The sequence below is a fragment of the Dermacentor silvarum genome, unplaced genomic scaffold (assembly GCF_013339745.2).
Source record: "Dermacentor silvarum isolate Dsil-2018 unplaced genomic scaffold, BIME_Dsil_1.4 Seq11937, whole genome shotgun sequence".
Lineage (NCBI taxonomy): Eukaryota > Metazoa > Arthropoda > Arachnida > Ixodida > Ixodidae > Dermacentor > Dermacentor silvarum.
This window is the reverse complement of record NW_023605643.1, coordinates 13,534-30,247: the sequence shown is the minus strand read 5'-3', so window position 1 is coordinate 30,247 and position 16,714 is coordinate 13,534. Positions and strand designations below refer to the sequence as shown.

General features: G+C 49.8%; 1 non-coding gene across 1 annotated transcript; it reads right to left on the bottom strand.

The window, feature by feature from the left end:
• Positions 1-122: 122 nt before the first annotated feature.
• Positions 123-198, bottom strand: Trnap-cgg (transfer RNA proline (anticodon CGG)). Its single transcript has one exon. It is a non-coding gene; the product is annotated as a tRNA-Pro (tRNA).
• Between the last annotated feature and the right edge of the window lie 16,516 nt (positions 199-16,714).

Genomic DNA, 16,714 nt, shown 5'->3' with positions numbered 1-16,714 from the left:
ATCCGCTAGGTGTAGATAAGTAATTAAAGGAAAACTGAGAGACATCACCCAATGTAGCAATTTGCTACAATGGAAACCCAACCGGGTTCCTCGAAAGAAAGCCTCGCAGTTGAAGAAAAATTCGTCCTGGTCCGGGACTCGAACCCGGGACCACCGCCTTTCCGGGGGCAGCCGCTCTACCATCTGAGCTAACCAGGCGGCTAGCAGATGGCAGGGCGAAGTCGAATTTGTCGACAACTCGAAGCAAAGGCAAGTGTATGATGTAATAGTTCAGCGGAAATCCGCTAGGTGTAGATAAGTAATTAAAGGGAAACTGAGACATCCACCCAAATGTAGCAATTTGCTACAATGGAAACCCAACCGGGTTCCTCGAAAGAAAGCCTCGCAGTTGAAGAAAAATTCGTCCTGGTCCGGGACTCGAACCCGGGACCACCGCCTTTCCGGGGCAGCCGCTCTACCATCTGAGCTAACCAGGCGGCTAGCAGATGGCAGGGCGAAGTCGAATTTGTCGACAACTCGAAGCAAAGGCAAGTGTATGACGTATTAGTTCAGCGGAAATCCGCTAGGTGTAGATAAGTAATTAAAGGAAACTGAGACATCCACCCAAATGTAGCAATTTGCTACAATGGAACCCAACCGGGTTCCTCGAAAGAAAGCCTCGCAGTTGAAGAAAAATTCGTCCTGGTCCGGGACTCGAACCCGGGACCACCGCCTTTCCGGGGCAGCCGCTCTACCATCTGAGCTAACCAGGCGGCTAGCAGATGGCAGGGCGAAGTCGAATTTGTCGACAACTCGAAGCAAAGGCAAGTGTATGATGTAATAGTTCAGCGGAAATCCGCTAGGTGTAGATAAGTAATTAAAGGGAAACTGAGACATCCACCCAAATGTAGCAATTTGCTACAATGGAAACCCAACCGGGTTCCTCGAAAGAAAGCCTCGCAGTTGAAGAAAAATTCGTCCTGGTCCGGGACTCGAACCCGGGACCACCGCCTTTCCGGGGCAGCCGCTCTACCATCTGAGCTAACCAGGCGGCTAGCAGATGGCAGGGCGAAGTCGAATTTGTCGACAACTCGAAGCAAAGGCAAGTGTATGATGTAATAGTTCAGCGGAAATCCGCTAGGTGTAGATAAGTAATTAAAGGGAAACTGAGACATCCACCCAAATGTAGCAATTTGCTACAATGGAAACCCAACCGGGTTCCTCGAAAGAAAGCCTCGCAGTTGAAGAAAAATTCGTCCTGGTCCGGGACTCGAACCCGGGACCACCGCCTTTCCGGGGCAGCCGCTCTACCATCTGAGCTAACCAGGCGGCTAGCAGATGGCAGGGCGAAGTCGAATTTGTCGACAACTCGAAGCAAAGGCAAGTGTATGATGTAATAGTTCAGCGGAAATCCGCTAGGTGTAGATAAGTAATTAAAGGGAAACTGAGACATCCACCCAAATGTAGCAATTTGCTACAATGGAAACCCAACCGGGTTCCTCGAAAGAAAGCCTCGCAGTTGAAGAAAAATTCGTCCTGGTCCGGGACTCGAACCCGGGACCACCGCCTTTCCGGGGCAGCCGCTCTACCATCTGAGCTAACCAGGCGGCTAGCAGATGGCAGGGCGAAGTCGAATTTGTCGACAACTCGAAGCAAAGGCAAGTGTATGATGTAATAGTTCAGCGGAAATCCGCTAGGTGTAGATAAGTAATTAAAGGGAAACTGAGACATCCACCCAAATGTAGCAATTTGCTACAATGGAAACCCAACCGGGTTCCTCGAAAGAAAGCCTCGCAGTTGAAGAAAAATTCGTCCTGGTCCGGGACTCGAACCCGGGACCACCGCCTTTCCGGGGCAGCCGCTCTACCATCTGAGCTAACCAGGCGGCTAGCAGATGGCAGGGCGAAGTCGAATTTGTCGACAACTCGAAGCAAAGGCAAGTGTATGATGTAATAGTTCAGCGGAAATCCGCTAGGTGTAGATAAGTAATTAAAGGGAAACTGAGACATCCACCCAAATGTAGCAATTTGCTACAATGGAAACCCAACCGGGTTCCTCGAAAGAAAGCCTCGCAGTTGAAGAAAAATTCGTCCTGGTCCGGGACTCGAACCCGGGACCACCGCCTTTCCGGGGCAGCCGCTCTACCATCTGAGCTAACCAGGCGGCTAGCAGATGGCAGGGCGAAGTCGAATTTGTCGACAACTCGAAGCAAAGGCAAGTGTATGATGTAATAGTTCAGCGGAAATCCGCTAGGTGTAGATAAGTAATTAAAGGAAACTGAGACATCCACCCAAATGTAGCAATTTGCTACAATGGAAACCCAACCGGGTTCCTCGAAAGAAAGCCTCGCAGTTGAAGAAAAATTCGTCCTGGTCCGGGACTCGAACCCGGGACCACCGCCTTTCCGGGGCAGCCGCTCTACCATCTGAGCTAACCAGGCGGCTAGCAGATGGCAGGGCGAAGTCGAATTTGTCGACAACTCGAAGCAAAGGCAAGTGTATGATGTAATAGTTCAGCGGAAATCCGCTAGGTGTAGATAAGTAATTAAAGGGAAACTGAGACATCCACCCAAATGTAGCAATTTGCTACAATGGAAACCCAACCGGGTTCCTCGAAAGAAAGCCTCGCAGTTGAAGAAAAATTCGTCCTGGTCCGGGACTCGAACCCGGGACCACCGCCTTTCCGGGGCAGCCGCTCTACCATCTGAGCTAACCAGGCGGCTAGCAGATGGCAGGGCGAAGTCGAATTTGTCGACAACTCGAAGCAAAGGCAAGTGTATGATGTAATAGTTCAGCGGAAATCCGCTAGGTGTAGATAAGTAATTAAAGGGAAACTGAGACATCCACCCAAATGTAGCAATTTGCTACAATGGAAACCCAACCGGGTTCCTCGAAAGAAAGCCTCGCAGTTGAAGAAAAATTCGTCCTGGTCCGGGACTCGAACCCGGGACCACCGCCTTTCCGGGGCAGCCGCTCTACCATCTGAGCTAACCAGGCGGCTAGCAGATGGCAGGGCGAAGTCGAATTTGTCGACAACTCGAAGCAAAGGCAAGTGTATGATGTAATAGTTCAGCGGAAATCCGCTAGGTGTAGATAAGTAATTAAAGGGAAACTGAGACATCCACCCAAATGTAGCAATTTGCTACAATGGAAACCCAACCGGGTTCCTCGAAAGAAAGCCTCGCAGTTGAAGAAAAATTCGTCCTGGTCCGGGACTCGAACCCGGGACCACCGCCTTTCCGGGGCAGCCGCTCTACCATCTGAGCTAACCAGGCGGCTAGCAGATGGCAGGGCGAAGTCGAATTTGTCGACAACTCGAAGCAAAGGCAAGTGTATGATGTAATAGTTCAGCGGAAATCCGCTAGGTGTAGATAAGTAATTAAAGGGAAACTGAGACATCCACCCAAATGTAGCAATTTGCTACAATGGAAACCCAACCGGGTTCCTCGAAAGAAAGCCTCGCAGTTGAAGAAAAATTCGTCCTGGTCCGGGACTCGAACCCGGGACCACCGCCTTTCCGGGGCAGCCGCTCTACCATCTGAGCTAACCAGGCGGCTAGCAGATGGCAGGGCGAAGTCGAATTTGTCGACAACTCGAAGCAAAGGCAAGTGTATGATGTAATAGTTCAGCGGAAATCCGCTAGGTGTAGATAAGTAATTAAAGGGAAACTGAGACATCCACCCAAATGTAGCAATTTGCTACAATGGAAACCCAACCGGGTTCCTCGAAAGAAAGCCTCGCAGTTGAAGAAAAATTCGTCCTGGTCCGGGACTCGAACCCGGGACCACCGCCTTTCCGGGGCAGCCGCTCTACCATCTGAGCTAACCAGGCTTTTTTTTTCTTTATTACCGGTAAGCAGCGGTACATAGTAATACCAACATAACTAACATATGTACACACACAGATGGACTTCACATCCGTTAAGTATAAATAATAAGCACAAGCAGCCTGTCATACTGTAACAGGCTTTGTTCAGAATTCCTTAAGATTGGCCAGGGGTTCCATCCTGGCCATCCAAGGTGGGGGACACTCTTGTGTTGCAACCACATCAAGAAAACGTCTTATTTGTTCTCGGAAATACACACGGGCTGGTCTTCTATCGGGATCGCAATAGAAGCCTGCCATGCGGGAGCGCCATATACAGTAGAGGCCAGTCAGCATAATCTGATCAAAAGGTGTTCCGTCATCGTCGTCTATCGGCAAAAATCTGATGCCATGTGGGTCAAGAGGAAATTCTTTCTTTATTGTGCGCTGTAAAACATCCCATAAGTATACTCCTTCCCAGCAGTGTAAAAAAACATGGTCTATGGTTTCAGGTTGTTTGCAAATTATACATTGTGAGCCCCATGGCATGTAAAAGCCTCTTTCTTCTAGGAACGTTGCAACTGAAAGTGTACCTGTGTGTAGTTTGAAAAAGAAACTTTTCATACCTGGCGGTACCTGCATTCGTTTGACGCGTTTAAAAACATTCTGGCCTGGGCCTCGACTGTATATGGCTCTGTACAGAGGCGGGGGAAAAAGGCTGTCCATTATATCGTTGCGCAGCTTTTTCCTTGAGACATTAAACAAATATTCTTTCGAATAACGTACAGCAAGGAAACGAACACTGAATACAATTTCCCTGTAAAAACCAAACACTGCCGCCGGCACACCTTGGGAGCATACAATCAACTCTGGCAACAAGTGCGCGAGTCTAACTCTACAGACTGTTTGCAAAAAAGGATCATCGTTGTTCCGAAAGAAAATAAAACGTCCTACTAGTTGCCTGACAAACAGGTGGGCCAGCCCTAATCCTCCATCTTTCACCCGTCTGAACAAATTGTTGCGGCAACATCTCTCCCATCCGGAACCCCACACAAACACGGCAAAGACTCTGTGGAATTTTTGCACATTGGCCCTGTTACAGAAAATGAATTGCATGACATACCATAGCTTAGCGACGAAAAACAAGTTGCATACAGTAGCCCTGGCAAATACTGAAAGGTATTTGGCTTTCCACGCCTCAGCCTTCTCTTTAGCACTTTTAAGCTGGCCCTGCCAGTATTCGTCACTCTGCTTGTAAGCTTCGAGTGGTGCGCCTAAGTACCTTACTGGCGTTGTTGACCACTTGACATTCGCAAATATAGCAGGAGCCTCAGGCCATTCTCCATGCCAAATACCGAGGCACTTGCTCCAGTTTACTCTACTACCAGTGATTTCACTGAAGTTTTTCACAACATTTATCGTCTGTAAAATGCTCTCCTTGTCTTTGCAACACACGGCTACGTCGTCAGCATAGGCCAGGAGTTTGACTTCTGACGCTTGCATCGTAAACCCATGAATACATTTGTTCTCAATGACTGCCAAACACAAACTCTCTAAATAAATACAGAACAAAAGTGGGCTGGCTGGGCAGCCTTGGCGCACGGAACGTTGAATGCTGATGGGGGCCCCCAAAGTCTTGTTAATTATAAGCTTAGTAGTGCCGTTCCGGTACGCCATGGCCACCCCGTCAGTAATTATGGACCCGACATTTATATGCTTAAGAATGGCATATAAAATACTGTGAGCAACACAGTCAAAAGCTTTCTCCAAATCAAGTTGAAGAATCGCAACTCGTGCCCTTAAGGCGTCACAACATTCCAAAATCGATCTCATTATGTGTACGTTCGTGTTAATGCTTCGTCCTTTGATTCCGCATGTTTGGTGCCGGCCTACTATGGTTTCCATTACTGTTTGTAACCTGTCTGCGATTATTTTCATGAATATTTTGTAATCACTGTTGGTAAGTGATATTGGTCTGTACGACGTTACATATTTCAGTTTCGCCGGCTGGTCAGTCTTAGGGATAAGTACAGTGTGCGCTTGCGCGAAAGAATGTGGCAATGCGTTTACTTCATACGCTTTGTTAAACACGTCAGCGAGTAGAGGCGATAGTTCTGATTTAAACTGTTTATAAAAAGCGGCACAAAGGCCATCCGGACCGGGTGATCTTCCAGCTTTTAAATCTTCAATTGCTTTTTCAACTTCATGAGTTGATATCGGTGCCTCGAGCCTGTTCTTCGTCTCGTCGCTGAGTTGCGGCATACGCACCAAAAACGCAGCTCTAAAGGCGTCTACGTCAACAGTTCTCGATGCAAAAAGTCCTTCGAAGTGCTCGAAAAACGCTTGTGCTATGTCCTCACCGTCGGTTATTTCGTTTCTATCTACTTCAATTATATCTATGTGATTGCGCCGCGCATGCGTTTTCTCCAGACCAAGCGCGCGTTTAGTTGGCGTCTCATCTGCTGTCAGTGCCTCTGCCCTTGCGCGTATAATCGCTCCTCGATATCGCTCTTCATCGCATAGCTCCAATTTCGCTTTGATGCTGCGTAAATCGTCTTTGTATGCGCCTGGCTGGCTGCACTCTAAGGCGGTTAATTTTTCCAACACTGCCCTTAGTTCTTTCTCTTTAGCTCTTTCTTCATACTTTATTTTACAGGAACGGTCGATAGCGGTTAACTTAATTCGTTGTTTAAAAATTTCCCATTTTTCAGCGATTTGCGCCACTTTGTTGTTTTCTACATCCTTCAAATGTTCCTGTACATTGCTTCGAAAAGACTCGTCCTTTAGCAATTTCGAATTCATTTTCCACATTTCCCACGTGAAAGTGTTGCCTTTTCCTTTGCGTCCAACGCATGTCTTGACCAAACAGTGGTCGGTGAATGAAACAGGTATGACATCGTAGCTTCGACATATGGGTATAACGTCTAGTGTCACGTATATCCTGTCAAGACGAGCGTGACTATTGCCTTGGAAGTGCGTGTATTGAACCTGGCGTGTTCCGACTAGGCAATCAGCCACGTCGTCCAAGTCACACTCGGCTAATAGTTCAGTGAGGACATGACAGCTTTTATCATTTGTTCTCTTGCCTGTTCTATCTCGATCACTGAGTACACAATTAAAATCTCCCATAATAATGACCTTTCTATGCGCGCATATCTGCGCCTTTAACGCTGAAAAAAACTTCTTGCGTTCATCGCATATATTGGGTGCATATATACATATCACCCGCCAAGAATCATCACCAACAGCAAAGTCGCAGTACACTAGTCTGCCAGAAGGGCACGAAAAATAATTTTCGATGAATAGCCCGGGCAGCTTCTTAATAAATAAAATAACACCTGCTGACGCTCCTTTGGCATGGCTCACTACCGCGTAATACGAAGGCGTAAACCTTAGCACCATGCCCCGGGTCTCCTCCTCCCCTTCGACTTTTGTCTCCTGCACGGCTAGAACATCGAGGTCTTGGTCCACCATCATCCGGTACACTTGGCTTTGTTTACGCTTGGCGGCCAAACCTCTCACGTTTAGCGTGCCCATGCTAAGCGTCGGGTTGGTTGCCATTGCTATACTACGGGAAAGAGAGAAAGGCCCGGAGCACCGTGCTCACCGCAACGTCTAGCCAGCGGCTAGACGCCCCCGGGACCGTCCGGCGGTCTGGCATGGTCCGTAGTCGGTGGTGGCTTGTCGCCCTCCTTCCTGTCCCGAGAGATGTTTGGACAGGGCTTGAAGCTGCTCCTTCTTAACATGGTTGACTTTGCAGGCGGCCCGTCGGCGTGATTCTTCGGAGTTGCTTTGCCGTCGGTGGCGTCTAGCGGCCTTTTGAAGGGAGTGTTGCCGCTCACATCCATAGCGTCGCTGTCTGGGGCCGGGTCACCACTTTCTGCCACGTACGCGGTATCATCGGATACAAGGCAGTTTTCACTGCCTTTCTCCAGTTCTTCAGGAGGACCTGATGGCTCGTCTTTCTTTTGGGGAGTAGCAAGTACTTCTTCCGTACCTCCCTCTGTTTTTGTTGTCGCCTCCGCATTGTTGGCGCTCTCCTGGTCACCCGCCCCTTTGGCGGCGTCCTCGGCTTCAGCAGCATCCATCCTCATCTCTGCGGTGACTTCGCTTGCTGGTGGTCCAACGGCTGTAGCGTACGTGCGTACACACTGATCTTCAGTGTGGCCAAAATTACGGCATCGCGAGCATCGCGGCACCTTGCACTCGCGACGGACATGCCCGAAACCCTTGCATCGTAGGCACTGCATCGGCCGTCCAGGCACCACGACAAGGGCCAGTTCACCTGCAACTCGGATTTGGTGCGGAAGGTCGTCTACTTTCATTCCGCTCTTCAGTTTCAGAAGAACAGTTCGAGACGTTGAATCCTTATCTCCGACGCCTTTGACGCGCCATCGTTCTCGCGTCACTTCAATGACCTTGCCAAAGGCTGCCAGCGCTGTCTTTACATCTTCGTCTTCAACCCAGTACAGCAACCAATGAAGGCGAAAGCGTACCTGTTGGTCTTGAGGGTCGACGACTACGCAGCGACGCCCTTTCACGTTGAGTTCTTTCAATGCCACGAGTTTCTTCGCCGCCTCGTCGTTCGAGAAGGTGACCGCCCAAACATGATTGATCTGGTAGGCGCCAAGGGCCACGACTTCCGGTAGCAATCCAGTCGGGACGAGCGCGTCTCGGAAATCTTCGACCCTGTAGGGCCTTGCTCGCACGTCGCCATGTAAAAACACGGTGTTCTTTACAACACGTCCCTTGGGCAGAGGTGGCAAAATAAACTGATAGCTCGCTTCCTCGTTATCGATAAGCCTGTTACCGCGGCTGGTCGCCGCAAAAGCTGCTCCTTCGGAGCCCATGATTCGCACGTCCGCACAGCTCGGCTGCCGGAAGCAGAATCCTGAGCTAACCAGGCGGCTAGCAGATGGCAGGGCGAAGTCGAATTTGTCGACAACTCGAAGCAAAGGCAAGTGTATGATGTATAGTTCAGCGGAAATCCGCTAGGTGTAGATAAGTAATTAAAGGGAAACTGAGACATCCACCCAAATGTAGCAATTTGCTACAATGGAAACCCAACCGGGTTCCTCGAAAGAAAGCCTCGCAGTTGAAGAAAAATTCGTCCTGGTCCGGGACTCGAACCCGGGACCACCGCCTTTCCGGGGCAGCCGCTCTACCATCTGAGCTAACCAGGCGGCTAGCAGATGGCAGGGCGAAGTCGAATTTGTCGACAACTCGAAGCAAAGGCAAGTGTATGATGTAATAGTTCAGCGGAAATCCGCTAGGTGTAGATAAGTAATTAAAGGGAAACTGAGACATCCACCCAAATGTAGCAATTTGCTACAATGGAAACCCAACCGGGTTCCTCGAAAGAAAGCCTCGCAGTTGAAGAAAAATTCGTCCTGGTCCGGGACTCGAACCCGGGACCACCGCCTTTCCGGGGCAGCCGCTCTACCATCTGAGCTAACCAGGCGGCTAGCAGATGGCAGGGCGAAGTCGAATTTGTCGACAACTCGAAGCAAAGGCAAGTGTATGATGTAATAGTTCAGCGGAAATCCGCTAGGTGTAGATAAGTAATTAAAGGGAAACTGAGACATCCACCCAAATGTAGCAATTTGCTACAATGGAAACCCAACCGGGTTCCTCGAAAGAAAGCCTCGCAGTTGAAGAAAAATTCGTCCTGGTCCGGGACTCGAACCCGGGACCACCGCCTTTCCGGGGCAGCCGCTCTACCATCTGAGCTAACCAGGCGGCTAGCAGATGGCAGGGCGAAGTCGAATTTGTCGACAACTCGAAGCAAAGGCAAGTGTATGATGTAATAGTTCAGCGGAAATCCGCTAGGTGTAGATAAGTAATTAAAGGGAAACTGAGACATCCACCCAAATGTAGCAATTTGCTACAATGGAAACCCAACCGGGTTCCTCGAAAGAAAGCCTCGCAGTTGAAGAAAAATTCGTCCTGGTCCGGGACTCGAACCCGGGACCACCGCCTTTCCGGGGCAGCCGCTCTACCATCTGAGCTAACCAGGCGGCTAGCAGATGGCAGGGCGAAGTCGAATTTGTCGACAACTCGAAGCAAAGGCAAGTGTATGATGTAATAGTTCAGCGGAAATCCGCTAGGTGTAGATAAGTAATTAAAGGGAAACTGAGACATCCACCCAAATGTAGCAATTTGCTACAATGGAAACCCAACCGGGTTCCTCGAAAGAAAGCCTCGCAGTTGAAGAAAAATTCGTCCTGGTCCGGGACTCGAACCCGGGACCACCGCCTTTCCGGGGCAGCCGCTCTACCATCTGAGCTAACCAGGCGGCTAGCAGATGGCAGGGCGAAGTCGAATTTGTCGACAACTCGAAGCAAAGGCAAGTGTATGATGTAATAGTTCAGCGGAAATCCGCTAGGTGTAGATAAGTAATTAAAGGGAAACTGAGACATCCACCCAAATGTAGCAATTTGCTACAATGGAAACCCAACCGGGTTCCTCGAAAGAAAGCCTCGCAGTTGAAGAAAAATTCGTCCTGGTCCGGGACTCGAACCCGGGACCACCGCCTTTCCGGGGCAGCCGCTCTACCATCTGAGCTAACCAGGCGGCTAGCAGATGGCAGGGCGAAGTCGAATTTGTCGACAACTCGAAGCAAAGGCAAGTGTATGATGTAATAGTTCAGCGGAAATCCGCTAGGTGTAGATAAGTAATTAAAGGGAAACTGAGACATCCACCCAAATGTAGCAATTTGCTACAATGGAAACCCAACCGGGTTCCTCGAAAGAAAGCCTCGCAGTTGAAGAAAAATTCGTCCTGGTCCGGGACTCGAACCCGGGACCACCGCCTTTCCGGGGCAGCCGCTCTACCATCTGAGCTAACCAGGCGGCTAGCAGATGGCAGGGCGAAGTCGAATTTGTCGACAACTCGAAGCAAAGGCAAGTGTATGATGTAATAGTTCAGCGGAAATCCGCTAGGTGTAGATAAGTAATTAAAGGGAAACTGAGACATCCACCCAAATGTAGCAATTTGCTACAATGGAAACCCAACCGGGTTCCTCGAAAGAAAGCCTCGCAGTTGAAGAAAAATTCGTCCTGGTCCGGGACTCGAACCCGGGACCACCGCCTTTCCGGGGCAGCCGCTCTACCATCTGAGCTAACCAGGCGGCTAGCAGATGGCAGGGCGAAGTCGAATTTGTCGACAACTCGAAGCAAAGGCAAGTGTATGATGTAATAGTTCAGCGGAAATCCGCTAGGTGTAGATAAGTAATTAAAGGGAAACTGAGACATCCACCCAAATGTAGCAATTTGCTACAATGGAAACCCAACCGGGTTCCTCGAAAGAAAGCCTCGCAGTTGAAGAAAAATTCGTCCTGGTCCGGGACTCGAACCCGGGACCACCGCCTTTCCGGGGCAGCCGCTCTACCATCTGAGCTAACCAGGCGGCTAGCAGATGGCAGGGCGAAGTCGAATTTGTCGACAACTCGAAGCAAAGGCAAGTGTATGATGTAATAGTTCAGCGGAAATCCGCTAGGTGTAGATAAGTAATTAAAGGGAAACTGAGACATCCACCCAAATGTAGCAATTTGCTACAATGGAAACCCAACCGGGTTCCTCGAAAGAAAGCCTCGCAGTTGAAGAAAAATTCGTCCTGGTCCGGGACTCGAACCCGGGACCACCGCCTTTCCGGGGCAGCCGCTCTACCATCTGAGCTAACCAGGCGGCTAGCAGATGGCAGGGCGAAGTCGAATTTGTCGACAACTCGAAGCAAAGGCAAGTGTATGATGTAATAGTTCAGCGGAAATCCGCTAGGTGTAGATAAGTAATTAAAGGTAAACTGAGACATCCACCCAAATGTAGCAATTTGCTACAATGGAAACCCAACCGGGTTCCTCGAAAGAAAGCCTCGCAGTTGAAGAAAAATTCGTCCTGGTCCGGGACTCGAACCCGGGACCACCGCCTTTCCGGGGCAGCCGCTCTACCATCTGAGCTAACCAGGCGGCTAGCAGATGGCAGGGCGAAGTCGAATTTGTCGACAACTCGAAGCAAAGGCAAGTGTATGATGTAATAGTTCAGCGGAAATCCGCTAGGTGTAGATAAGTAATTAAAGGTAAACTGAGACATCCACCCAAATGTAGCAGTTTGCTACAATGGAAACCCAACCGGGTTCCTCGAAAGAAAGCCTCGCAGTTGAAGAAAAATTCGTCCTGGTCCGGGACTCGAACCCGGGACCACCGCCTTTCCGGGGCAGCCGCTCTACCATCTGAGCTAACCAGGGTTTTTTTTTTCTTTATTACCGGTAAGCAGCGGTACATAGTAATACCAACATAACTAACATATGTACACACGCAGATGGACTTCACATCCGTTAAGTATAAATAATAAGCACAAGCAGCCTGTCGTACTGTAACAGGCTTTGTTCAGAATTCCTTAAGATTGGCCAGGGGTTCCATCCTGGCCATCCAAGGTGGGGGACACTCTTGTGTTGCAACCACATCAAGAAAACGTCTTATTTGTTCTCGGAAATACACACGGGCTGGTCTTCTATCGGGATCGCAATAGAAGCCTGCCATGCGGGAGCGCCATATACAGTAGAGGCCAGTCAGCATAATCTGATCAAAAGGTGTTCCGTCATCGTCGTCTATCGGCAAAAATCTGATGCCATGTGGGTCAAGAGGAAATTCTTTCTTTATTGTGCGCTGTAAAACATCCCATAAGTATACTCCTTCCCAGCAGTGTAAAAAAACATGGTCTATGGTTTCAGGTTGTTTGCAAATTATACATTGTGAGCCCCATGGCATGTAAAAGCCTCTTTCTTCTAGGAACGTTGCAACTGAAAGTGTACCTGTGTGTAGTTTGAAAAAGAAACTTTTCATACCTGGCGGTACCTGCATTCGTTTGACGCGTTTAAAAACATTCTGGCCTGGGCCTCGACTGTATATGGCTCTGTACAGAGGCGGGGGAAAAAGGCTGTCCATTATATCGTTGCGCAGCTTTTTCCTTGAGACATTAAACAAATATTCTTTCGAATAACGTACAGCAAGGAAACGAACACTGAATACAATTTCCCTGTAAAAACCAAACACTGCCGCCGGCACACCTTGGGAGCATACAATCAACTCTGGCAACAAGTGCGCGAGTCTAACTCTACAGACTGTTTGCAATAAAGGATCATCGTTGTTCCGAAAGAAAATAAAACGTCCTACTAGTTGCCTGACAAACAGGTGGGCCAGCCCTAATCCTCCATCTTTCACCCGTCTGAACAAATTGTTGCGGCAACATCTCTCCCATCCGGAACCCCACACAAACACGGCAAAGACTCTGTGGAATTTTTGCACATTGGCCCTGTTACAGAAAATGAATTGCATGACATACCATAGCTTAGCGACGAAAAACAAGTTGCATACAGTAGCCCTGGCAAATACTGAAAGGTATTTTGCTTTCCACGCCTCAGCCTTCTCTTTAGCACTTTTAAGCTGGCCCTGCCAGTATTCGTCACTCTGCTTGTAAGCTTCGAGTGGTGCGCCTAAGTACCTTACTGGCGTTGTTGACCACTTGACATTCGCAAATATAGCAGGAGCCTCAGGCCATTCTCCATGCCAAATACCGAGGCACTTGCTCCAGTTTACTCTACTACCAGTGATTTCACTGAAGTCTTTCACAACATTTATCGTCTGTAAAATGCTCTCCTTGTCTTTGCAACACACGGCTACGTCGTCAGCATAGGCCAGGAGTTTGACTTCTGACGCTTGCATCGTAAACCCATGAATACATTTGTTCTCAATGACTGCCAAACACAAACTCTCTAAATAAATACAGAACAAAAGTGGGCTGGCTGGGCAGCCTTGGCGCACGGAACGTTGAATGCTGATGGGGGCCCCCAAAGTCTTGTTAATTATAAGCTTAGTAGTGCCGTTCCGGTACGCCATGGCCACCCCGTCAGTAATTATGGACCCGACATTTATATGCTTAAGAATGGCATATAAAATACTGTGAGCAACACAGTCAAAAGCTTTCTCCAAATCAAGTTGAAGAATCGCAACTTGTGCCCTTAAGGCGTCACAACATTCCAAAATCGATCTCATTATGTGTACGTTCGTGTTAATGCTTCGTCCTTTGATTCCGCATGTTTGGTGCCGGCCTACTATGGTTTCCATTACTGTTTGTAACCTGTCTGCGATTATTTTCATGAATATTTTGTAATCACTGTTGGTAAGTGATATTGGTCTGTACGACGTTACATATTTCAGTTTCGCCGGCTGGTCAGTCTTAGGGATAAGTACAGTGTGCGCTTGCGCGAAAGAATGTGGCAATGCGTTTACTTCATACGCTTTGTTAAACACGTCAGCGAGTAGAGGCGATAGTTCTGATTTAAACTGTTTGTAAAGAGGTTTATTGGGCGAATCCAACAAACAGGCGGCAGCTCGGAACAGTAGGCAGGGAGAACAAGATGGTGGTGTCCGAACGCCAATCTCGTGCCTTCTCCTCGTGATGATGATCGCCGGGATGTCCTTCTCTTCATTTCTTCATTATAATTGCCCCCGTCGAGAAAGGAGGAGCCATCCTGGCGATCTAACAGGTGGGGACAAGAGGGTCGAAGTACGGCTTGAGGCGGTCTACGTGAACAACATCACGTCCACGTCGACGACGGTCGCCGGGCGGCGTAAGAGGTTCAATGACGTAGTTTACGGGAGAGGTACGCTCGACGACGCGGTAGGGACCATGATAATTGGAAAGCAGTTTGGGTGACAAGCCAGGAGCGCAGGGCGGTACATGAAGCCAGACAAGTGCACCAGGAGCGAATGGTGCGACAGGAGGGCGGTCGTCATCGCGGGCGTTTTTCTGGCGTTGTTGGTCGGCCGTAGTAAAGCGCTTGGCTAGTTGTCGGCAATCTTCAGCGTAACGGGCGGCTTCCGACACGGGCGTGTACTCTGAGGCATCTGGTGCGTATGGCAGCAACGTGTCGATTGTGTGCGACGGCTGGCGACCGTACAGAAGGAAGAAAGGGGAAAAACCGGTTGTGACTTGCGTAGCGGTGTTATACGCGTATGTCGCAAATGGAAGAACCAGGTCCCAGTTCGTTTGATCAGATGCGACATGCGTCGCAAGCATGTCGCCCAGTGTCCGATTAAACCGCTCAGTCAGACCGTTCGTTTGAGGGTGGTAGGCAGTACACGTCCGATGTACAATATTGCACTGGTGGAGAAGTGCTTGAATTACATCGGAGAGAAATACGCGGCCACGGTCACTGAGGAGTTCACGAGGAGGACCGTGTCGCAGCACAAAGCGATTGAGGATGAAGGAGGCGACGTCCTGTGCTGTCGCCGTAGGAAGAGCAGCGGTTTCGGCGTATCGCGTAAGGTGGTCGACAGCAACGATAGCCCATCGGTTTCCCGCTGTGGTCAAAGGTAAAGGTCCATATAGGTCAATTCCAACGCGGTCGAATGGGCCGTCTGGGCACGGAAGGGGCTGTAATGAACCTGTGGCAGGATGCGGTGGTTTTTTGCGTCGCTGACACTCGTGGCAGCCGCGAATGAACTTGCGGACAAAGCGAAACATTCCGCGCCAGTAGTATCTTTTGCGTAAACGTTCATATGTCTTGAAGACACCGCCGTGAGCACACTGCGGGTCGGAGTGAAAGGACGCGCAGATTGTAGAGCGCAGCGTTCGGGGGATCACTAGGAGCCACTTCCTACCATCTGGCGAGTAGTTCCGCCGGTACAAGAGGCCATCACGAATGCTGAAATGCGAAGCTTGGCGTCGCAGTAATCGAGTGGGCGAAAGGGTGGGTGCCTCGGATAAAACGTCAAGAAGCGAAGCGATCCATGGATCGTGGCGCTGTGCAGAGGACACGGCGGCGACGTCAAGAGCTGGCAGTGGTTGGTCTATAGTGGATATGGACGCAGTTTCGGTGGATAGCGGTGACCGCGACAGTGCATCAGCATCGGCATGCTTGCGTCCGGAACGATATATAACACGGATATCAAACTCTTGAAGTCGAAGAGCCCAGCGGGCAAGGCGACCTGACGGATCCTTCAGCGAAGACAACCAACATAATGCATGATGGTCCGTAACTACATCAAACGTGCGGCCATATAAGTATGGGCGGAACTTGACAAGCGCCCAGACTATTGCCAAGCATTCTTTCTCGGTGACGCTATAGTTTGACTCAGCCTTGGTGAGCGTTCTGCTGGCGTATGCGACGACATACTCTGTGAACCCAGGCTTTCGTTGTGCGAGAACAGCACCCAGGCCGACACCGCTGGCGTCTGTGTGAACCTCAGTTGCGGCCTTAGGATCGTAGTGGCGCAGTATAGGTGGTGACGTGAGGAGACGACGGAGGGTGGAGAAGGCTTGGTCACACTCAGAAGACCACGACGAGAGACTGGTGGCGCCACTTAAAAGTTGGGTCAAAGGCGCAATTATAGAGGCAAAGTTGCGCACAAACCGGCGAAAATAGGAGCATAACCCTACGAAGCTTCTTAACTGCTTTATAGTCGTCGGTTTGGGAAAGTCGGTGACGGCACGTAGTTTAGCCGGGTCCGGAAGTACACCGTCCTTTGATACGACGTGACCGAGAATTGTAAGTTTTCGCGCAGCAAAATGGCACTTCTTCAGATTGAGTTGGAGCTGAGCGTTCTTCAGACAAGTCAGGACATGGTTGAGGCGTTCGAGATGGGTTGCGAAATCTGGCGCAAAGACAACAATGTCGTCGAGGTAGCAGAGACATATGTGCCACTTCAAACCCCGCAGAACCGAGTCCATCATGCGCTCGAAGGTGGCAGGCGCATTGCAGAGGCCGAAGGGCATGACATTAAATTCATATAGACCGTCAGGCGTGACGAAGGCTGTCTTTGAACGGTCGGCCTCAGCTAAAGGCACCTGCCAATACCCGGAACGCAAATCTAACGATGAAAAAAACTCGGCACCTTGTAAGCAATCAAGGGCATCGTCAATTCTGGGCAAAGG